We start from the raw sequence: 17,735 nt of genomic DNA, 5'->3' as shown, positions 1-17,735 counted from the left end.
AAAAAGATTAGGAAAAGTCTTCCATCAGCAACTTACAACACACTAACAATGGCAATGTGCACAGACACGTATGTTATGTGTGCACCTTTAAAGAAAAAGCCAAATAAACAGAAGCACATTTCTTATAGTTTTAGGTGACAAATTATAGGGGATATATGTACAACCCCAATTGTAAATTATATGCAGTTTACATTAGATGTTTTCTATACACTACTGGGAATACTTTTTTTCATGAAATTAATTCCTGTGAATAAGACCACTTCTTGGCTTTTTTACTTGCATCCTAATAACTTGGGTTATTTGTATCCACACAAATTAATCAATATACAAAAAAAGAAAAGAGGGTGTCTATAACAAAATACCTCCCCCACCCATTCTAAACACCCGCCTGTTTCTGGCTCTTCTTTACCTACAGTTGAGGTTTATGTGTAACTAGGGGTTATAGGTGGCTGCACAACCAATGTTATAATCCTTTTTGCTTCATTTTCTGTTTAGGAAGCACCTAATAAGTGCTGAACAGCACGTGAGTGGTATCATTTGATTGGTAAACTTTTAGCAGTCATAATACTAGTCAGCAAAATGAAATGAAATGGAGATAAGGAGAGGCATATAAAGTTCAAATTAGGAGAGCAGCTAAAGTTTGGTATATTTCTCCCCTACAGAGACAATGCTGTGAGCAAGGGTTGTCACCCTACAATAGTAAATGTTAAGTTAGGATCACCAGATGAAAATAAGTTTTAAAAAAGTCCAATAAAAATGTGGTAAGATGAAATTTGTTCTGGGGTTTAGATACACTTGAATCTTTACTTTGCCCATGCAGGGCAAAGTTAGTACAATTCCTATCTGCACAAGTTGCTAATTTGCTTTTTGTGACTTAAACTGGGTTTTAAAAATATGCTGTACAATGAAAAGAAAACGGAGCCTAGGATTACTAACCTTTTTTATGGAAATGTGTTACCTGGCTGTCATGCTGATCCAGCAACTTCTATATTTTCTGAAGCACATACCTGAAACAAGTTTATAAATTATTAGTTCTAACTTTTGTGTGTATTTTTTTAGGTTAGCAATGACAGCCTCCATATTTATTTTATGATATGTTTATGGTGTGACATGGGAATAGAGAGAAAGACTTCAACCCTCCGTCAGCTCTAACCTGAAGCTCAGACAAAACATCATCTTTCCAAATGACATGGGTAGAGGGCAAAAGAAGAAAGCCAAAACTTATTTCAGGTTTTGGATGTAGTGGGAAAAGAATAACTGGTAACTCGTTCAACTAACAGTTTGTCATTCAAATAGGATTTCTGACTATATAAGCCGAATCCTGCTCCAGATGACTTCTCCAACTCCTACACACAACTTTTGTTTGTCCTGTTCCACAGGTATGATCTCTTAAAGATTACAAAGTCTGAACTGACAAAAAAAAGTCCCATCTGCATCCCTTCCCCTTGCCAATAATCATTTCCACAGCAAAAGCTATGTAAACGGAGCAGGGATCTATATGATTGTCCATGTGTTGGCTGGTTTACGGTCATAATTGACAGGTAGATACATCCTCAAAATATTTTCTGTTGTAGACACACTTGGGTGGTCCTCAAACATCAGAAAGACATCTAAAAAAATTTTTTTTGTTTGGAATGCACGGAAGGGTCAGACCCTGTGTCAAGTTATTATTTGCTGTCTGTGTCTCTGATGCGCAGATTCACGCCCTCTATTTCCAAGAGGAAACACAACATTTCCAATGTCTCAAGCAGTGTACATACAGAAAGAAAACTTTTTCTGAAAATGTAACAAGACTGTCTACAAATGTTTTATCCTATACAACAAATTATGTGTTGTGTAAGAAGCCAAATCCTCATGCAGCAATTAGTTTGCAAAGCAATAAAAAATTCCAATTAAACTGCATTGGCAATTTTACAGTCTACAGCCACAAGGACATTTTCAGTTTACAGTTTAGTGGTTTGCAATCGGTCAATTGCTGCTTAAAGACAGAAGCTTTGAGTACAATGAACAGATAGGAGTTCTTTTTCGAGTTTATGTTATGTAGATTGGCATCAGGAGCAGCTCAAGCATCTAACAGGGAGGAATACCTAACCAAATCTGTAATGTCCAATATATCTCTCCACTCATGTGAATGGTCACATTATGCAAAATGTGTTTTCCTGATGAGGAAACAGATGGATTAGGAAACTGTAATATTATATCTGTGGATGAGTACCTTCAGTGTGACTGGGGACAGGCAGACCTCAAAATATCACACAAGATTTATGTAAAAAGCTGTCTATTTTCACTCAAATTATTGTAACTGCTGAACCCACCAATCTTCTCCATCCTGGGGATTGTCCCGCTACAGATTAGGTCACAATCTGCTAAGGGAAATATTTTTTTTTTCCAGCATAATCAAATATCAATAATATAAATGCTTCCAACACGGCTGGTAATAGCTCAGTATTTAAACCTCTAACTGTGGACAGAAACGAATGCTTACACGCTTAGGAATTTTCATATGGTAACAGGAAGAAACTACTGAGAAGCCAGCCCCAGGGTGTGGCAAAGACTGTTTGTGGTGAAGTCTCTGTGAAAGTGTAGAAGGTTTGAATAAGGAATGATGATTCAGAACAGTTATGAACTCGCTCTTAAAGCCAGCCCAATGCACATCCTTCCGTTTTTGTATCTACCCAAAAGTAAAATAAGTGAACACTGAATAAGTAAGCCGTTTCCCTAACTTGTAGCAAGTAAGGGGAGCTACAGAAGAACAGATTTCTGGGTTATAAAAAGCGGATTCAATGAACTGCTGTAAACACAAATTTGACAAAAAGCCCCCCGACAACATAAAGCTGACTAACAAAAAGAGACTCAGAAGTTAGAAATGTCAACTCAATAATCTAACAATTTGTTAGTGATAAATACTTAAAGGTATATTATGTCATTCCCCTTATGGCACGTCCAACGATGTTGTCAGCTGTGTTATGTCCCCGGTAATTTGGAAACTCAATGCATAAACCTGTCTGATATTTGGTATAAAAAATGACTTCATCTGTGATCAGCAGACACAAACCTAGCTAGAGTAAACCCATACTGCAAGAATTGCTACTATCATAAAAAAAACCTTCTAAAATGTTATCTATGAATGTTTGTTTTTGACAATGAGTGGGAAAATCTAAACCAACTTTTTTTTTTAGGTTTTTATTTAAAAAAAAAAAAAACAGCAAAATCTTTAGAATACTTCACATTGTTATAGTTTGACGTCTGCAAGTAGAGGCATATTAAAAACAAAAAGGAATTTATATACTGAATAGTATCATATGTATTCACTGCTAACAGCTGGAATATTACCTTTCAGCAGGTCTAAGCCTTCCGAGGAGTATAGGCTATGGGGCAGGCCCTATGTACAACTTCCAAGTGACGGTAACATTGAACATTTATCCCAGTGGTCAATGTAATTGATATAAGGGGCCCCTATCATAGTCAAAATTTTGCACATAACATTTTGTGAATAATATGCTACAGAAACAATCATAGACTTTAAACAACAGAAGAAAGTGCAGGAATTATGGGAATGCTACAATAGATCATCAGAGATGCTACTACAACCCAACACTTCTGCATTTGTGCTGCAACTGTCTGTGAAAAATTACATGAGCTATGAGATTTCTCTTAGCAAGATGCATTATAAAGGATCAAAAGACAAAAAAAGGAAAAGGGAACAGCACATAAAAATTATCATGGCATTAAATAAACCAAATTATTTAACAACCGGGAGCCAGTGTAAATTTTTATCCTAACACTGGCTCAAATGAGCATTTAGGAAAGAGAGAAATAGAATTCTGTCAGTAGGGATCTTTTGGGCCACCCAATAGGTTGCCCAGGGCCATATACCAGGCAATAAAGATTTAGGCAGATTTGTACCAACTAAACTTTAAAAAAATCAATTTTAGAATAACTAATCATGCTAAAGTAGTGTTTCAGAAACTTTGCTTTACAGAGAGCCATTACTGTAATAGTAAATGTTCAATACCCATAGTTTTTACATATCACAATTTAATTCTAAACACAATCTTGCTGTTCTGTCACTTCCTTTTTTTTTCTATCCTCAAGGCACAAATTTATAAGCCATGAAATGGATGAAAATGTACAAAAAAGCCTCTAGGGTTTCCTGCTGAGTTATTAACCAAGCATACAGGGCCTGGAAATGAAAGACCATTCTAAAATTAGCTTGGTCACCCTACAGAATTATCCTCAACTAAATTTAAAAAAATATAACTGTGTTCTGCTTGAATTTGCATGTACAGTTTTTTCCAATGGACATTCACACTATTGTGTTATTATGTATGAAGTTAGAGGCACCCAATCATTGGAATGCGCTGTCCCATGCACCATAAAAGAACAAACACTGTACAATGCATTTTTGTAATGACACTACATGAACGCAGGGTACGTGCAATGCAATTGAGAATTATTGGTACCAAAGCCCATCAAGTCCTTTAAAATGCATCATGTTAGAGCATATAGTATTGTAATGGTATGAACGGGCCCAGCAAAGTCCCACAAATACCAGTTAATTCTCAAAGTAATACCTCCCTAATAAGGATTCCTGTGATGAGGTGGCAACTAAGTTGCATTGCATTAGAACTCAAAGCAGATTGTTACCATTGAAGGCAGTTGGATAATAGAATGTTAGAAATTGCTGCTGATTTACAGCCTGTCAGCAGCTAGCACCAACTAGCACCAAGCTATTCCTGTTAATGAAGCCTAGGCTGAAGTGAAGCACTAAAAAGAGAAGTATTAGCTTAGTCAGGGTAGGTAAAGGGCATTCTGTATTTCAATTTTATAATCCTTTAGACCAGGGGTGTCCAAATTTTTGAAAAGTGGGCCAGATTTGGTGAGGTGAAAATGTGTGGGGGTCGAACCATTAACGTGGCCAGTGCACACACATATATACATATATATATACACATATATATATATATATATATATATATACACACACACATATACACTGCCTTTACAGTCCCACATTTTTCCTTTTTCAACTATTTGTTAATTTTAATTGTGGGAGATTCCAGGTTTGTTTCTTCTTTGTGTTTTACACCGCATAGTTGGGGGGGGGGCTGTGCTGTGTTGTGTGCTGTGTACAGGGAATACCCTACGTTTGTAATGGGTATGTGCTGTGCGGGACCCACACCGACCACGCCCACTCTGATTCAAAGAAAGTTCTCTGCACAGAGTCCAGTGTCAGTTGGGGTTCCATGCAGAAAACTTTCTTGGATTCAGAGTGGCCGTGGTCCGTGTGGATCCCGCACAGCACACGCCCACTACAGGCTGCGGGCCAGTAAAAATCTATACACGGGCCGTAATTGACCCGCGGGCCAGACCTTGGACATGCCTGCTTTAGACAGTCATGCAGAAACCTTTAGTTGAACCCTATTATACAAGAAGATTTAATAATATTCATTCTATAGTTTAGGAAACACTGCTGTCTAACAATATTCCCCAGAACAACTTTAGAAATGATTACTTTACAATTGTGGCACTTTCCAGTTACATTTGATATATGCAGGGTTCTCCCCAGGCCCTTTTAGCTGGGTGCACCACCCGGCACTTTTCAGCACCCACCCGGCTGTTTTTGGGTGGTTACCAAAGAGTTTAGTCACAATACAGGGGCTGCAACCCACCTACAATTTCTACCCACCCAGCTTAAAAAAATTTCTGGGTTGAGCACTGATATGTAACGTAAACTAATGTTCAGGTATCAAAAGCTAGAAAGATTCTCTAAATAGTCTCAGGAAAACAGGTAACAAAATAAATGAAAAAAACTTTAGCCTAAAAGAAAGTATGAGCAGATTTCCCCAGCACCTATAAAAAAAAAACTGTGGGTAACTGAATATTGGATTATTTTTCTTTTTTTTCATTGTTAAGTTACTGTTCAGATTTGTGCCAAGATAAAAACCATTTTAAGCATACATAATATAAGCAAAATATATATATTGCTTAAATTACAACGCAATATTATAGAAAACGGGTACCTCTACCTAATATACCTTGCAGCCATGCTGATCACCAACAATACAGATGTAAAAAAAGTAACTTGTTTAGGTATTTTAATATTTTTAATTTTGCATAGGAGTTCGATTCTAAAAAATGCTCAAGTTAAAAAAAATAACCATGAATCAAATTGCACAGCAACATAGAAAAAAATTACACAACACCATACAAAAACACACATGCAATAATGTTTGCGTATAAACGCATGTGAAAGGAGTTCCCATTTTCTAAACGTGCTCAGAATGCATGGAGCCAAACGACAATTTGGAAAGCTGTTTACATCATTTATTTTTCCTATGGGCCTTTACCTTACATAGGGAATTATTTGGGGAGAATTCTAAAACACCTCTATTGGTTATCCTGCCAACAATACAAGGGGCAGATGGGGACTACCCAACACAAAGAACTGACTAGCATTAGCAAAAGGAGCTTTCCATGCAATTACGTTTTCTTTTTACAGAGATATGATAAAAAAACTTAAACCAACTGACAACTACAACAAAACTAAAACAAGACAAGTTAGTCAGTGCGTGCAATAGGTAGACTCCCATGTCATGTTCCTGGATTATTCTCAGCTCAATCAACTTTGTTACTCTTAGTGTTGTGGAGTTGTAGTAGTTAAAATATCTTGAGTACCTAAAGTCAAAGTCATCAGAAATGTACTCAAAAATATTGAAAGTGATAAAATGTATAAGATAATTATTCATATTAATGTACACCTTTTCTGTAGATTTCAAGCCCAGCAAGTTGTGGTTTCACTTGTGTGAGGTCCATCAGAGCCATTATACAATATTACATTTAGACACAACTACCTATTTCAAATGAGTTTAAAACTTGCTTAACCTAAATGTTTGTACAACTTATCTAATTATTAGATTTGTGTTTGCTCTGATATAATTTAAATTATGCATTGTTAATATTCTCTAAATATTCCTGCAGGTCAAGAATCCCCCGATAATGATGTGTATGAAGAATAAATAAAACCGAAGCCCTCCACCTATTTATCCTGTGTTTGTCACACCCAGTGCCCAGGGGGTCCCCTGTGCTACCCCTACCCCCCCACCCGAGACTGGAGCAGAGTGGAGAGGGTCAGATGTGGCTGGTACACATGGGCAGGTTATTTTTTATTTCAGATGGATTTAAATATGCTTTTGACACATCATTACCATTTATTTGCACATCAGAAATCTTAAAAAATCTTAATCAAAAGTACATGATTAAGTGTGGTAATGCAACTTAGTGTATGAATTGCAGTGAGGGACAATACCAATTTGATAGAGTTGTCTCTATTTAATATATGGTGTTTAAACATATTATGTACACAGCAGACACTTTTTGGCTGGTTTACCTTTGGGCCTACTTTAGAGCCAAGCTTTATTTCTTTGCTTGGATGATAAGGTAAGTGTAATTCCCATTCAAACATACATTTTTGATAATGAAGAGATATATGAATATTAATGAGCTTATCTGCAAAGTTTGTATAATAAAGTGGTGCAGAAATTACCCAATGTTGACCTTATACTAAACTCCAACAATGCCACAAATCACAACCTTAGGATGTATATTCATACCGCAATAGGAATGAGGCAGAACATATATGTGGATATATGTTCTTTCTGATGTCTATGCCTGTATGCATCAATCACATCCAAAATCATGGTAGTGTTCTTACACATCTGATCAGTAAAAAAAAAAAATTGCCATTCCCTATGCTCTTCCTTCCTGTAAAACATATTTAAATCTCAAGATATAAATGTATGCTTTGCCAAGCACTGGTCTGTACTGAGCCACAATCTCTGAAAAGAGATTTATTCCACAACACTTGTGAAGTCATACACATCTTTATGAATGGAAATATTCTTTATCTGTCCCAGGACAGCTTTATGAGCAATTGCTATCTAATTTGTACATGGCATGGAGAAAAAAAACCTCGCGGGACATGTACTACAGATATAATAAATGTGTGTGTGTAATATTATAAACAATCCGCTCCAGTGATGAAAATCTTGCATCTGTATGGAGCTTGGAGTTTTACAGAAAACTCTCACAATAATATAGCGCAATGATAAACATTTGTTTTAGTATTTTATTTCTTTCAGTTTTTTTGACGCCTGCCATTACAGGTAGTCCCCGGGTTACATACGGGATAGGGACTGCAGGTTTGTTCTTAAGCTGAATTTGTATGTAATTCGGAACAAGTACATTATTTTAATAAATGTAATTAGGACAGATGTTCGTCTCAACATATTATTAGGCAGCGTGGTGTCAGATACTGTAAAAAATCCTCACTGTAAGTTAATCACAAACAGCAAAAAAATTTTTAAAAATTTGACAGTCATTCAACGTCTGCTTTGAAATGCAATAAAGAAACAACTGCAGAGTTTGTCTTGGTCAATAAAGAGTTACAGAGGCTGCAGAAAGAGCTCATCCCCCTAAGATCACCCACAACCTCAGCTGTGTTTAGCAAAAGATTTATTCTGCAAGTCATGCAAACGCCCCCCTCCCCCTTCAAGCCTCCATCCTGCACACAGTGTTCTTATATAGGAGGCATCTATATGTCTGATGTCCTTAACCCGGGGATTACCTGTACTAACGTAAAGGAAAAAAAATGTAAAAAAGTTGCTGTCACTGACCTATAACAAGCATCCATCAAGTACATCTTAGAACAGTGGTCCCCATTCTTTTCGGTCCCGCGGACCACTAAAATTACCAGCTTCTGACTGTGCATGTGCGGGAAGCTGGGTGTCACTCAAAGGGGGAGAAACCTCCCCCATAGTGACATCATGATGGCATAACCCCACCCACTTCCCATTGCAGATCTGAGCCTGCGATGGGAAAGTGGGCAGGTTGTGTCCTGAGCCAGGGATTTGTATGGGGTACATGGTACCCCAGCGGGGTCCTTTTTATGACCACGTTTGGGGGCCAAAGCCACGGACCACCAAAATTTTCTCGCAGACCACTGGTTGGTGTCCGCTGTCTTAGAACACCTTTATGCAATCTTTATATACAATTCATATTTGGAATGGTGGATCTAACCTTTAATCCCATAGCTGCTGGAGTTTTTTCTTCCCCACATATACCATACCTGGAAATTATTATGCTGGATAATATTTATGTGCAACTGTACTCCCACAAATACCAAGTCCAATAAAAGTGATAGGAGGTCCTGTGGTAATTTATATTCTCTTTAACAAGCTACAAGCCTTCAGAAACCCACCCCCCCCTTGCAATGTTTTAATCCTTGGCATATGAGACATGTTATTTCCAAGCAAATAGTGGAAGGAAAAATTACATTTAAATATTGCATTTCTATTGCAGACCACCTTCTGAAAATCATAGTTGCCTGTTTCTAGCTTCTATAGTTTAAGATGCTGACCAGGAGCTAGCAAAAGGTCACAGCAATAAGTGACAGCCTGGAGGGCCTTGAAGCTGCCACCATTTCTGAGCCTTTTCTAGCCCATTTTGGTGTCTGGAGTGTTTTCAGTGCCCATGTCACAATGTCTATGTGGGCCTTGCAACACGAGTACTTTCTGCGAAAGATATATGGAATCTTTTGGAATTTCACTTCTCATGTTTTAAGATTGGTTGGGCTGTTCATTTTAGTTGGGATTTAAACCTTGCATACCTGTTCAGTGTCAGTAAATCTAAGGTCTTGGACATATGGGATTCAAATTGTATAGGCGCAGTCTAGCTGTCGTAGACACTGTTCTTATACCACTTTTGGTCATACAAAGTTTATGCTTTTTCAAACTTTAGTTCTAGGTAGGGAATGTAAAATGAAATCTGAACTGGAGGGCAGACTGCAATTTTAAAAAGACACTAACATTGCCCATGCAGGGCAAAATAACAGCAAGTTCCACCATTAAAAGTTGTTGGTTCGGGCTGGGCATAATTGCAAAAAGGGACAAGCAGGTCCCGGGTTCCTCTACACTCGCTGTGGTTGAAAGAATTCCTGCGTGCCTGCATGGGAGCTACATCAACCCAGACAGATCAATGAAGAAGGCTGAAGATCAAGACATTATCTGCATGGAGTTTGCAGGTTCTCCCCGTGTCTGCGTGGGTTTCCTCCGGGTACTCCGGTTTCCTCCCACATCCCAAAAAAAACATGCAGTTAGGTTAATTGGCTTCCTCCCTAAATTGACCGTAGACTGTTGGTAGGGACATTAGATTGTGAGCTCCTTTGAGGGACAGTTAGTGACACGACTATGGACTATGTACAGCGCTGCGTAATATGATGGCGCTATATAAATACTGTATAATAGGAAATAATAATCACAAGGATGAGAAAAAGATGGTAGCCCTGCAACAAAACAGGGAAGCCATTGCTGAAGTTGGAAGTATGGAGTGGTGACAACACTCCCCAGTCATGTAGCAATATTGGTGCCTAGTGTAAAGTTGCTAGGCCTATGCACCAATATAAAGGAACAGGTTACATGCCTTCTACACTGAAATGGCAATAATCTCCCCTGCTGCAGGGGAAAAAGGTGATTTGAGGAAGTATAGGTAAAGTTAGTATATATAGGGTCAGTGGTTGAATTTTACTGTAACCTTTATCTACTGTAACAGGAAGCTATTTTATAAACTTCAAGAAAACTAACTGTTTTAGGATAGCTGCTTTTATGCAAGCCGAAACCAACGAGCACAAGACCTAAAGGTGTTGATGCCAAAGGCTCTATGTAACAGGCAGACAAATGTATTCAGAATCAGGTCACCATTAGCAGTCCCAGTGCTTTTCTTGCTGTAGATTTCCTTTTCCTGTAGACTACCCTGAATTGCAAAAGTGTGAGAAAAGATTGGCTAACTGCTTTAATTAAGCTCACTCCATCTGAATAAAAGTTAGGCCTGAAAATCCTGGCAATGTTAGGTTTAACTGTTTTGTTTACATGTAACGGGGCAAAAACAAAAAACATTTTTTAATGGCAGGAGACGTTAGGAGATCTCGTGTCAAAACATACTTTTGACTGCCTGTCAGGACATTTTTATTCTTTTTCTGTACACCAAGCCATGATAAAGGGGCTCCTGTGTGAATGTACGAGAGCTACTTTATCCCAACTGGGCAAATCTACATAGCTAATGACTTCCAAGCCGGAGCAAAATCCCCAGTTAAAGATCACAGCGGAGCAATATTGCAGCTGTTTTGGTGCTGCACGTAGGGATTCTGACAGACACAAGTGTGCCATAATGAGCAAATATGCGGAATAGAGTTTATATCCACTTTAAGTACACTTAATGTGTACACTTAATGAGTTTACCTAAACTCAGAATTTGCACTTTACATTACATTCGCGGCCGCTTAGGTGGTTGAAAATGAATGAGAGCCCAAAGCCTCCCGGGATACCTACGTCACGCATCACGGGAGGCTCTTGGGTGCTGAAAGAGAAAAATGTGCCGACGCATGCGCACTGAGACTGGCAATTTTTTTTCATCCTACGTCACACGATCTCCCACCTGAGTCGGGTGACATAGGATGAAGAACCCAGAAAAGAAGATGAAGATGGCGGCGCCTGGAGTGCCGGCTCCGAGACGATACGGAACCCGATGCCGGACACCCCCGAAGCGATTAGACTGCCCATTTAGTTTTCTTTTTGATTTTTCAGTATAGTTCTTCTTTAATTACACATTACTTTAAAATTCAATATTTTGCCCGTTATCATTGATGCATTGCTCATTCTGCTGCATTTGTATTTTGAAATTGTGTTTATAGACCTGCTTGCTGCACCTTTTTTGCGGTTTTTATGAATATGCTATTCCTATATTGAAGAATGTAAAACACACTTCATACAAAACACAGGAGTTGCGAGTGTAGCCTTGAAACTAAATCTAGAAACACAGCTAAATGCATAACTCAAACACAAATACAGTTTTGTTTGCACGGTGTACACATATCTGACAACCTGCACAATGAAGAAGCCTGCACACTTATTTTCTGGTTTATGTAATGCGGCCATATCACTTCCCATACTCCAGCCTGCTCATTAGATCAGTGGTGGTCAGCAAAGTTGATAAAAGGGGCATGATGGCGGCCTTTAAAGGCCTGTACCCACTATGGCAGTACAGTACATTTTTAAACGCAACTATTTGCATTGGCATGCTAAAGGTGTTGCTGGAGATATGTGTTTTAGAATCATATATATCTATATATTACATACATAGCCCTGAAGGTTGCACGGACAGTACCAAAAAGGCCAGAAGTTGGACGGGAAAGGCATTAGATTATAAAGCTGAATATTAGGCACAAAGAATATTTATTTAAAAGTGCAAAACAAAACCCTTTTGTCCAATGACGCATAGATAATTTGCTTTTAAAACGATTGGATAATTGATATACATCTTTATTTACAGGTAGCAGCAGAGTGATCATTCTTGCAGTGCAGTAGATGTGTGTCAATGAAAACAAGTTACATATATTTTGGAAGGCTAAACATTAGGTCATTTACTAATAGAAACTTTTGCACATTAGACACTAATATCCATGTGTACAGCCAAGAGTTTATAGAATACTACACAATAATACTTAAAGTAGAACTGAACTCGGTGAGCTGCTGTCATAATCAGTAAGTATACACAGCATACTTGCTAATTACGGCACATACTTACCCAGTGCAGTTGTCCTGCAGCAGTGACGGCTCCAGGCCCTGTCATTGTTACATCATAGTAGCTGCCATCTTCACTGTGGACTTCCGTGAAGACAGCGATCCTGTTCACTGATGTGATCCAAACACGACTGACATTATCCCTGGCAGTTGGATCTGCGTGCAGCGTTCCTGCACACATGCACTGTGTAGTTTAGAGCTTAAAGAGGAACTAAACCCAAAAAAATACACTTACCTTTAATCCCGCAGAGGATTGTATCCAACTGGAGGGTTCATCCATTGGGTCTAACCATCGCGCTAGGTGCCACCATCTTCTTTCTGTTCTTCCTACTTCACCCGACACAGACGCAAGATCGGGTGACGTAGAATTTCTTTCCCTTTTGGGGAAAGGACTCCTCCTTCAGCACATGCCCTAGATGCTTGAGGATGTGCAGAAAGAGCAGCCAGGGCCTCCTAGGATGTGTGACATAGGTATCCCAGGAGGCTCTGCTCTCATATTCATTCTCGTTCGCCTATGTGATCAAAAAAAAAAAAGGGGGTGGTGCAGCACCCTTTTTTTTCCTAAAAAACTCAAACAGAAAAACTAAGGAGTTAGCTTTTACTACCTTCTATACTACCTCCTAGTGTGTTCTTTTTTCAGGTTCAGTCTGCCTAAATGACTAAAAGAATAGGTGCACCTTCAAAAAAATAAAAAAAGTTTTTCTTTGTTGTTCTCACACATTTTCTTTACATAAAACTAAAGTATAATAAACCTGTTTCTATTTTGCCACCCTTGCACCCTACCCAGCAACATGCTGTTAGGCATTTAAAACCTTTCCATTTTTTTAACCCAGGGATATTACTGGATCCTGTGCTTCTGTATGGAATGCAGGATCATATTTAGTGTGAGGTGCCATAAAGGTTCTGAATGAAGTTAAATAATAAAAAATAAAACATTACAGTACACTGCCTATACCACTCAGCCCTAGTACAAGCACAAGTCTGCTACTGGGATGAGGTCTGCAAATATCATTATTCTGATAGATTGTTTTAAACCTGGAGATGTGTGCACTGCAGAACAATAAAAGTCACACTGCCCTAGATGTTCACATGATACTAAGGAGGCTCCATGACTGAAAGAACTGAAATCCAAAGTAAAAACAAAAGAGGAAGCGGCAGTGGTGCTGCACTTCTGTGTGGTTAGCTAGATGTATTTAATAAATCCTTTTTCTAATAAGCAGCCCCACAAGAGTCAATTACTAGATGCAGCCAAAACAGCCGACTTGTGGGGTTATATTATGCTTATAGGAGGCATCCGACTGCAGCTTCTAATTCACCATGGGACAAGCAAATGTACAGTGGTATAATTGTGCAAGGCTTAGGTGTTTCTTTTTAACACAGGAAGCCCCTTGAAATAACTTGCAAATCTTCAGGGAAACCTTAATATACTTGTTCAATCCAGAGCTCACAGTATAGCACTGCGGTGGTCAGTGGGATGAATGCCTCAGTGTTCTCGCCAGCCCCTTTTAGCCGGGTACACCACCCAGAACTGGCTGTTTTTGGGGAGTAATGAAGATTTGGGTCACAATACAGGGGCTGCCACCCACCTACACTTTAGGCCTAAAAGAATTTCTGGGTTAAACACTGATGCCTCTTACACCGCTGGCGATTGGGAATGTCAGATAGCCAAAAAGATCAATAATATCTAATAAACTGACCGGAAAACTGCTCATTGCTCAAGGAACCCCCAGCAAACTCCGGAGGTTGAGAAACACTATCTTATGTGAAGCTAGAGTTCCACTTTAAAAAAAACTCTCAAAAACACTGTGCTGGGTAAATCTATGCTAGGATAGGCCCTAACTAAACCTGTGCAGAATACCATCCATGTTCCCTCCAGTGTCTTTATACACCTGGCACTGTGCACTGGCTGCAGAATGATGAAGGATGGTGTTGTCTTTGTGTACAAGGCGGAGGACAGTTGTTGGTGAAAGGCCAGGTCAGCCTGATAACTCCGGATACAGAGGGTGTCAAGAACCATTCTTTGTATCTTTATGTTACTTTGTATCTTTTCCTTTCTCATCCTCTGTAAGTACCATCTATCATCATGCTAGGGAGGGCAGGTGCAACATTACTGCACTTCCACAGGGGAGAGCTAATGTATACCAAGGTGTAGGTTTGCTGTATAAATTATAGTTATTATAATTACAGTACAGGGGCAATGGACAGATGGGACATAATACAAAGGGGAGGCACAATAGACATACCAAGGGAGCAGCATTGAAATGTATAGATTTATTGGGGATCTAATGAAAGCTTGCACGATTATAGGGTTACTGGATACTAGGGCACAATCAATGGGGAGCAGTACATTTGTTGCATGTTGCCCCACCCACCTTTAATCACCGTGCTACAGCTTCCCCTAACCGAGCTGAAAGGGTTTTTGTAAAGTGAAGACGCATGGCTGCCAAAAAGCCAACAGTCAGCACACAAAAATTCATCAAAGTGCAGACAGGAAAAGGGCCTTAATGTACAATCCTTCTAAGCTCACATAAAAGCTGTGAAATCCCTCCAGTGCACATAGTTGGGAAAGTAAAAATACAGCTAGAGGAAAGATTGCCTGCTTGCTTAGGTCTCATCTGAAACGTGTGGAAGAGCAATGATTGCTTAAGGCCTTTTAGAGATCAGCTAGTCACTCTACAACAAACTATTTCCCGCCTAAAAGGAAGTGAGAGTAACACACACATACAGAAATAAAACCAAAACATTGTTGTTTTGAACTTTATTGCACGTAAGGAATTAAAATACTATAAAACTAAAAGTATATATGATCAGGGGATGTAAGAAGTCAGAATAAAAGAGTTCACACATTTTTAGCAATATATGTATGGCAAATAAAGCCCATTCCTGAAAAGGACATCAAGTCTTAATAGTGCCAAAAAAACCTTATATTCATTATCAAATACCATACTTTACCTTTCATATTCAACAAAAGGAATATTACAGATCCATCGATGATGATCAGTTATAGGCAGTCAGGCTTGCTGATTGACCTGTTGGTTCCTAACCTGAAAGCAGAACCCCCCCCGGATAAACCGTTCTCCTAATAAACCCAATGGGAGCAGCTGAGAAGCAGTTTGTGCTTGCAGTAGATTGCGGTGTAGTTCCTGGAAGTGGCACGCCAATTCTTGCTATGCAGTTGCTTTTCCTCCTATGCTGGAAAAGTGGCGGTGCAACTGCAAGTGTAGCCTATGGTGCGGTCTGCTGATCCTAGGAACCGCTAGCAGCACTATTCATCATCACAAGTGTGAAAGGAGACAAAAACCTATCAATCACTCCGGGCCTCAGATTACCACTAAGGAAAATTTCCTTCACTTTTTGTTGCAGAAACACAACAGGAAGGCAAAGGAAATCCACTCAGACTGTTATCCCTGACACAAAGGTCCATGTTAGAAGATCTGCCTGTTCCAGTGAAAAAGCAAAAATGGGTATTTTTCCCCACTGTCAGCAGCAGTGACAATAATCACCAAAACAAAGAGGGTACATCGCCCTAGCAGGGACAGAAACAGCAATAAAAACTTTGGGAAGCAGAAGGTGTGGGTTGCGGGATCTCATTTAGAAATAGATGATCCCAGTCATACTCCCAAGCAATACGAAAACAACGGGTCCCCAGTGGCGGCTCTACTGGGAGTGAAGGCAAAAGGTGGGCTCTGTGCTTAGGAGACAGCAGGCTGTATGAAGTCCAATATACATTTCATTTAGATTCCCAATATTTAGATTCAAACATGGGGGTTCAAAGTGTGGTATAGGCAGATATATATAAAAGGGTAATGGGTATGATCACGGCAGGTAGCAGTTAAGCAATATGTGGAGGGATTATACTGCCAAGGAAGGGGAACCTTGCATTTAATGAACACACTGCTGCTCAGCTGGGGCCTAAATGTACTTCCAATGTATTTGGGATGTGACCTGCAGCAAATCATTACTATAGGAGCTATAAGAACACAAGCTTCTTTTCAGACCGGAGAAACATAAAATTACTAGAAGTATATCTAAAGCCAAAGCGTTTTGTTTGCTATGCAGATATGGTAGGAAGCGGTAACTCCCGCAAGGGATTTGTTTTGCCGTCAGGGCCCCATTGTGAAAATAATATACAACAGCAATTCAGAGGAACTTCCCCTTCTGGCAATATTTGGAACAAGTGTCCCCACTGGAGGATTCCCCCTTCAGAATGACAAGCATACAAGTTTGGGCTTCCCATCATAACAGGAGACCATGGTTAGCAGGACCAACAAACGAGTAAATCTTCCAAGTGGGGACATTTCCAAACCTTCCACATGCAATATAAAGCAAATGTTTTGGCTTTACATACACTATAAGTGCCATTCACACATCAGTGTACACCAACACGCACCTGTCTGTGCATTGTGCTGCATTAACAGATGCCACAGCTCTATGAAAATGGGTTGCAGTGAACACAAAACAAGAAGGTTATGTAGAGCTAATGTACACTGGCTGTGAGGCTCTTCAGGCCAGGAAAGGCTGCTGCTCGGGTAGTGTGTCCCTGCGGCACCCCTCTATAGATAATGAATGGGGGCGGCAGGGAGAAGTATAATACCACACCACACTGCCAGCTGTCACATGCTGGGTCTGCTCTAAGAGCGCTCAAGCTGCTGGCAGGGTGCCAACCATGGGGAGCCAGGGAAAATGTGCAGAGAAAAGGCAGGTGTGATCCCTTCCTGCAAAACACCAGAACAATGTGAATGGACCCTTAGTGACCTCAAGCGCACCTGTGCCAGGCGATGGACAACAAATCCTAAATCTCTCTATATACAGGTACCATGAAGCAATACATTCTCACAAAGACTGTCAGCTTACAGTTCTCTCAGCATTAGAGGCTGCCATCATCTCACAGAAGAGACGTCAGTACCAATGTAAACATTGAGAATGATTTCCCCACAATACCCATACATGCAGAGGTGATGTGGGGAATATTCTGCAGAACCCCTATCGCCTCTGGGTGTATGGGTATTGTGGGGTAATACATGCAAAATATGGGTATTGTGGGGTAATATAATACCCATAAATACAGAGGTGATGGGGGTCCTGCGGAGTATTCACCCA

General features: G+C 39.7%; 1 protein-coding gene across 4 annotated transcripts in view; it reads right to left on the bottom strand.

Annotated features, from left to right (window-relative positions):
- CREB1 (cAMP responsive element binding protein 1) overlaps positions 1-17,735 on the bottom strand; it is a 40,689-nt gene that overhangs the window by 21,250 nt on the left and 1,704 nt on the right. Inside the window, exon 2 of one of the 4 annotated variants that reach the window (XM_072418694.1) lies at positions 937-1,007. The exons of the other annotated variants lie outside the window; for them this stretch is intronic. The gene's annotated coding sequence lies outside the window, so the exon portion shown is untranslated. The remainder of the gene's footprint in view (positions 1-936; positions 1,008-17,735) is intronic. 4 annotated transcript variants of the gene reach the window in all.

Source organism: Pyxicephalus adspersus, chromosome 7, assembly GCF_032062135.1.
Source record: "Pyxicephalus adspersus chromosome 7, UCB_Pads_2.0, whole genome shotgun sequence".
NCBI classification, from domain to species: Eukaryota; Metazoa; Chordata; class Amphibia; order Anura; family Pyxicephalidae; genus Pyxicephalus; species Pyxicephalus adspersus.
The sequence above is the reverse complement of the archived record's forward strand: the minus strand, read 5'-3'. Positions and strand labels throughout refer to the sequence as shown.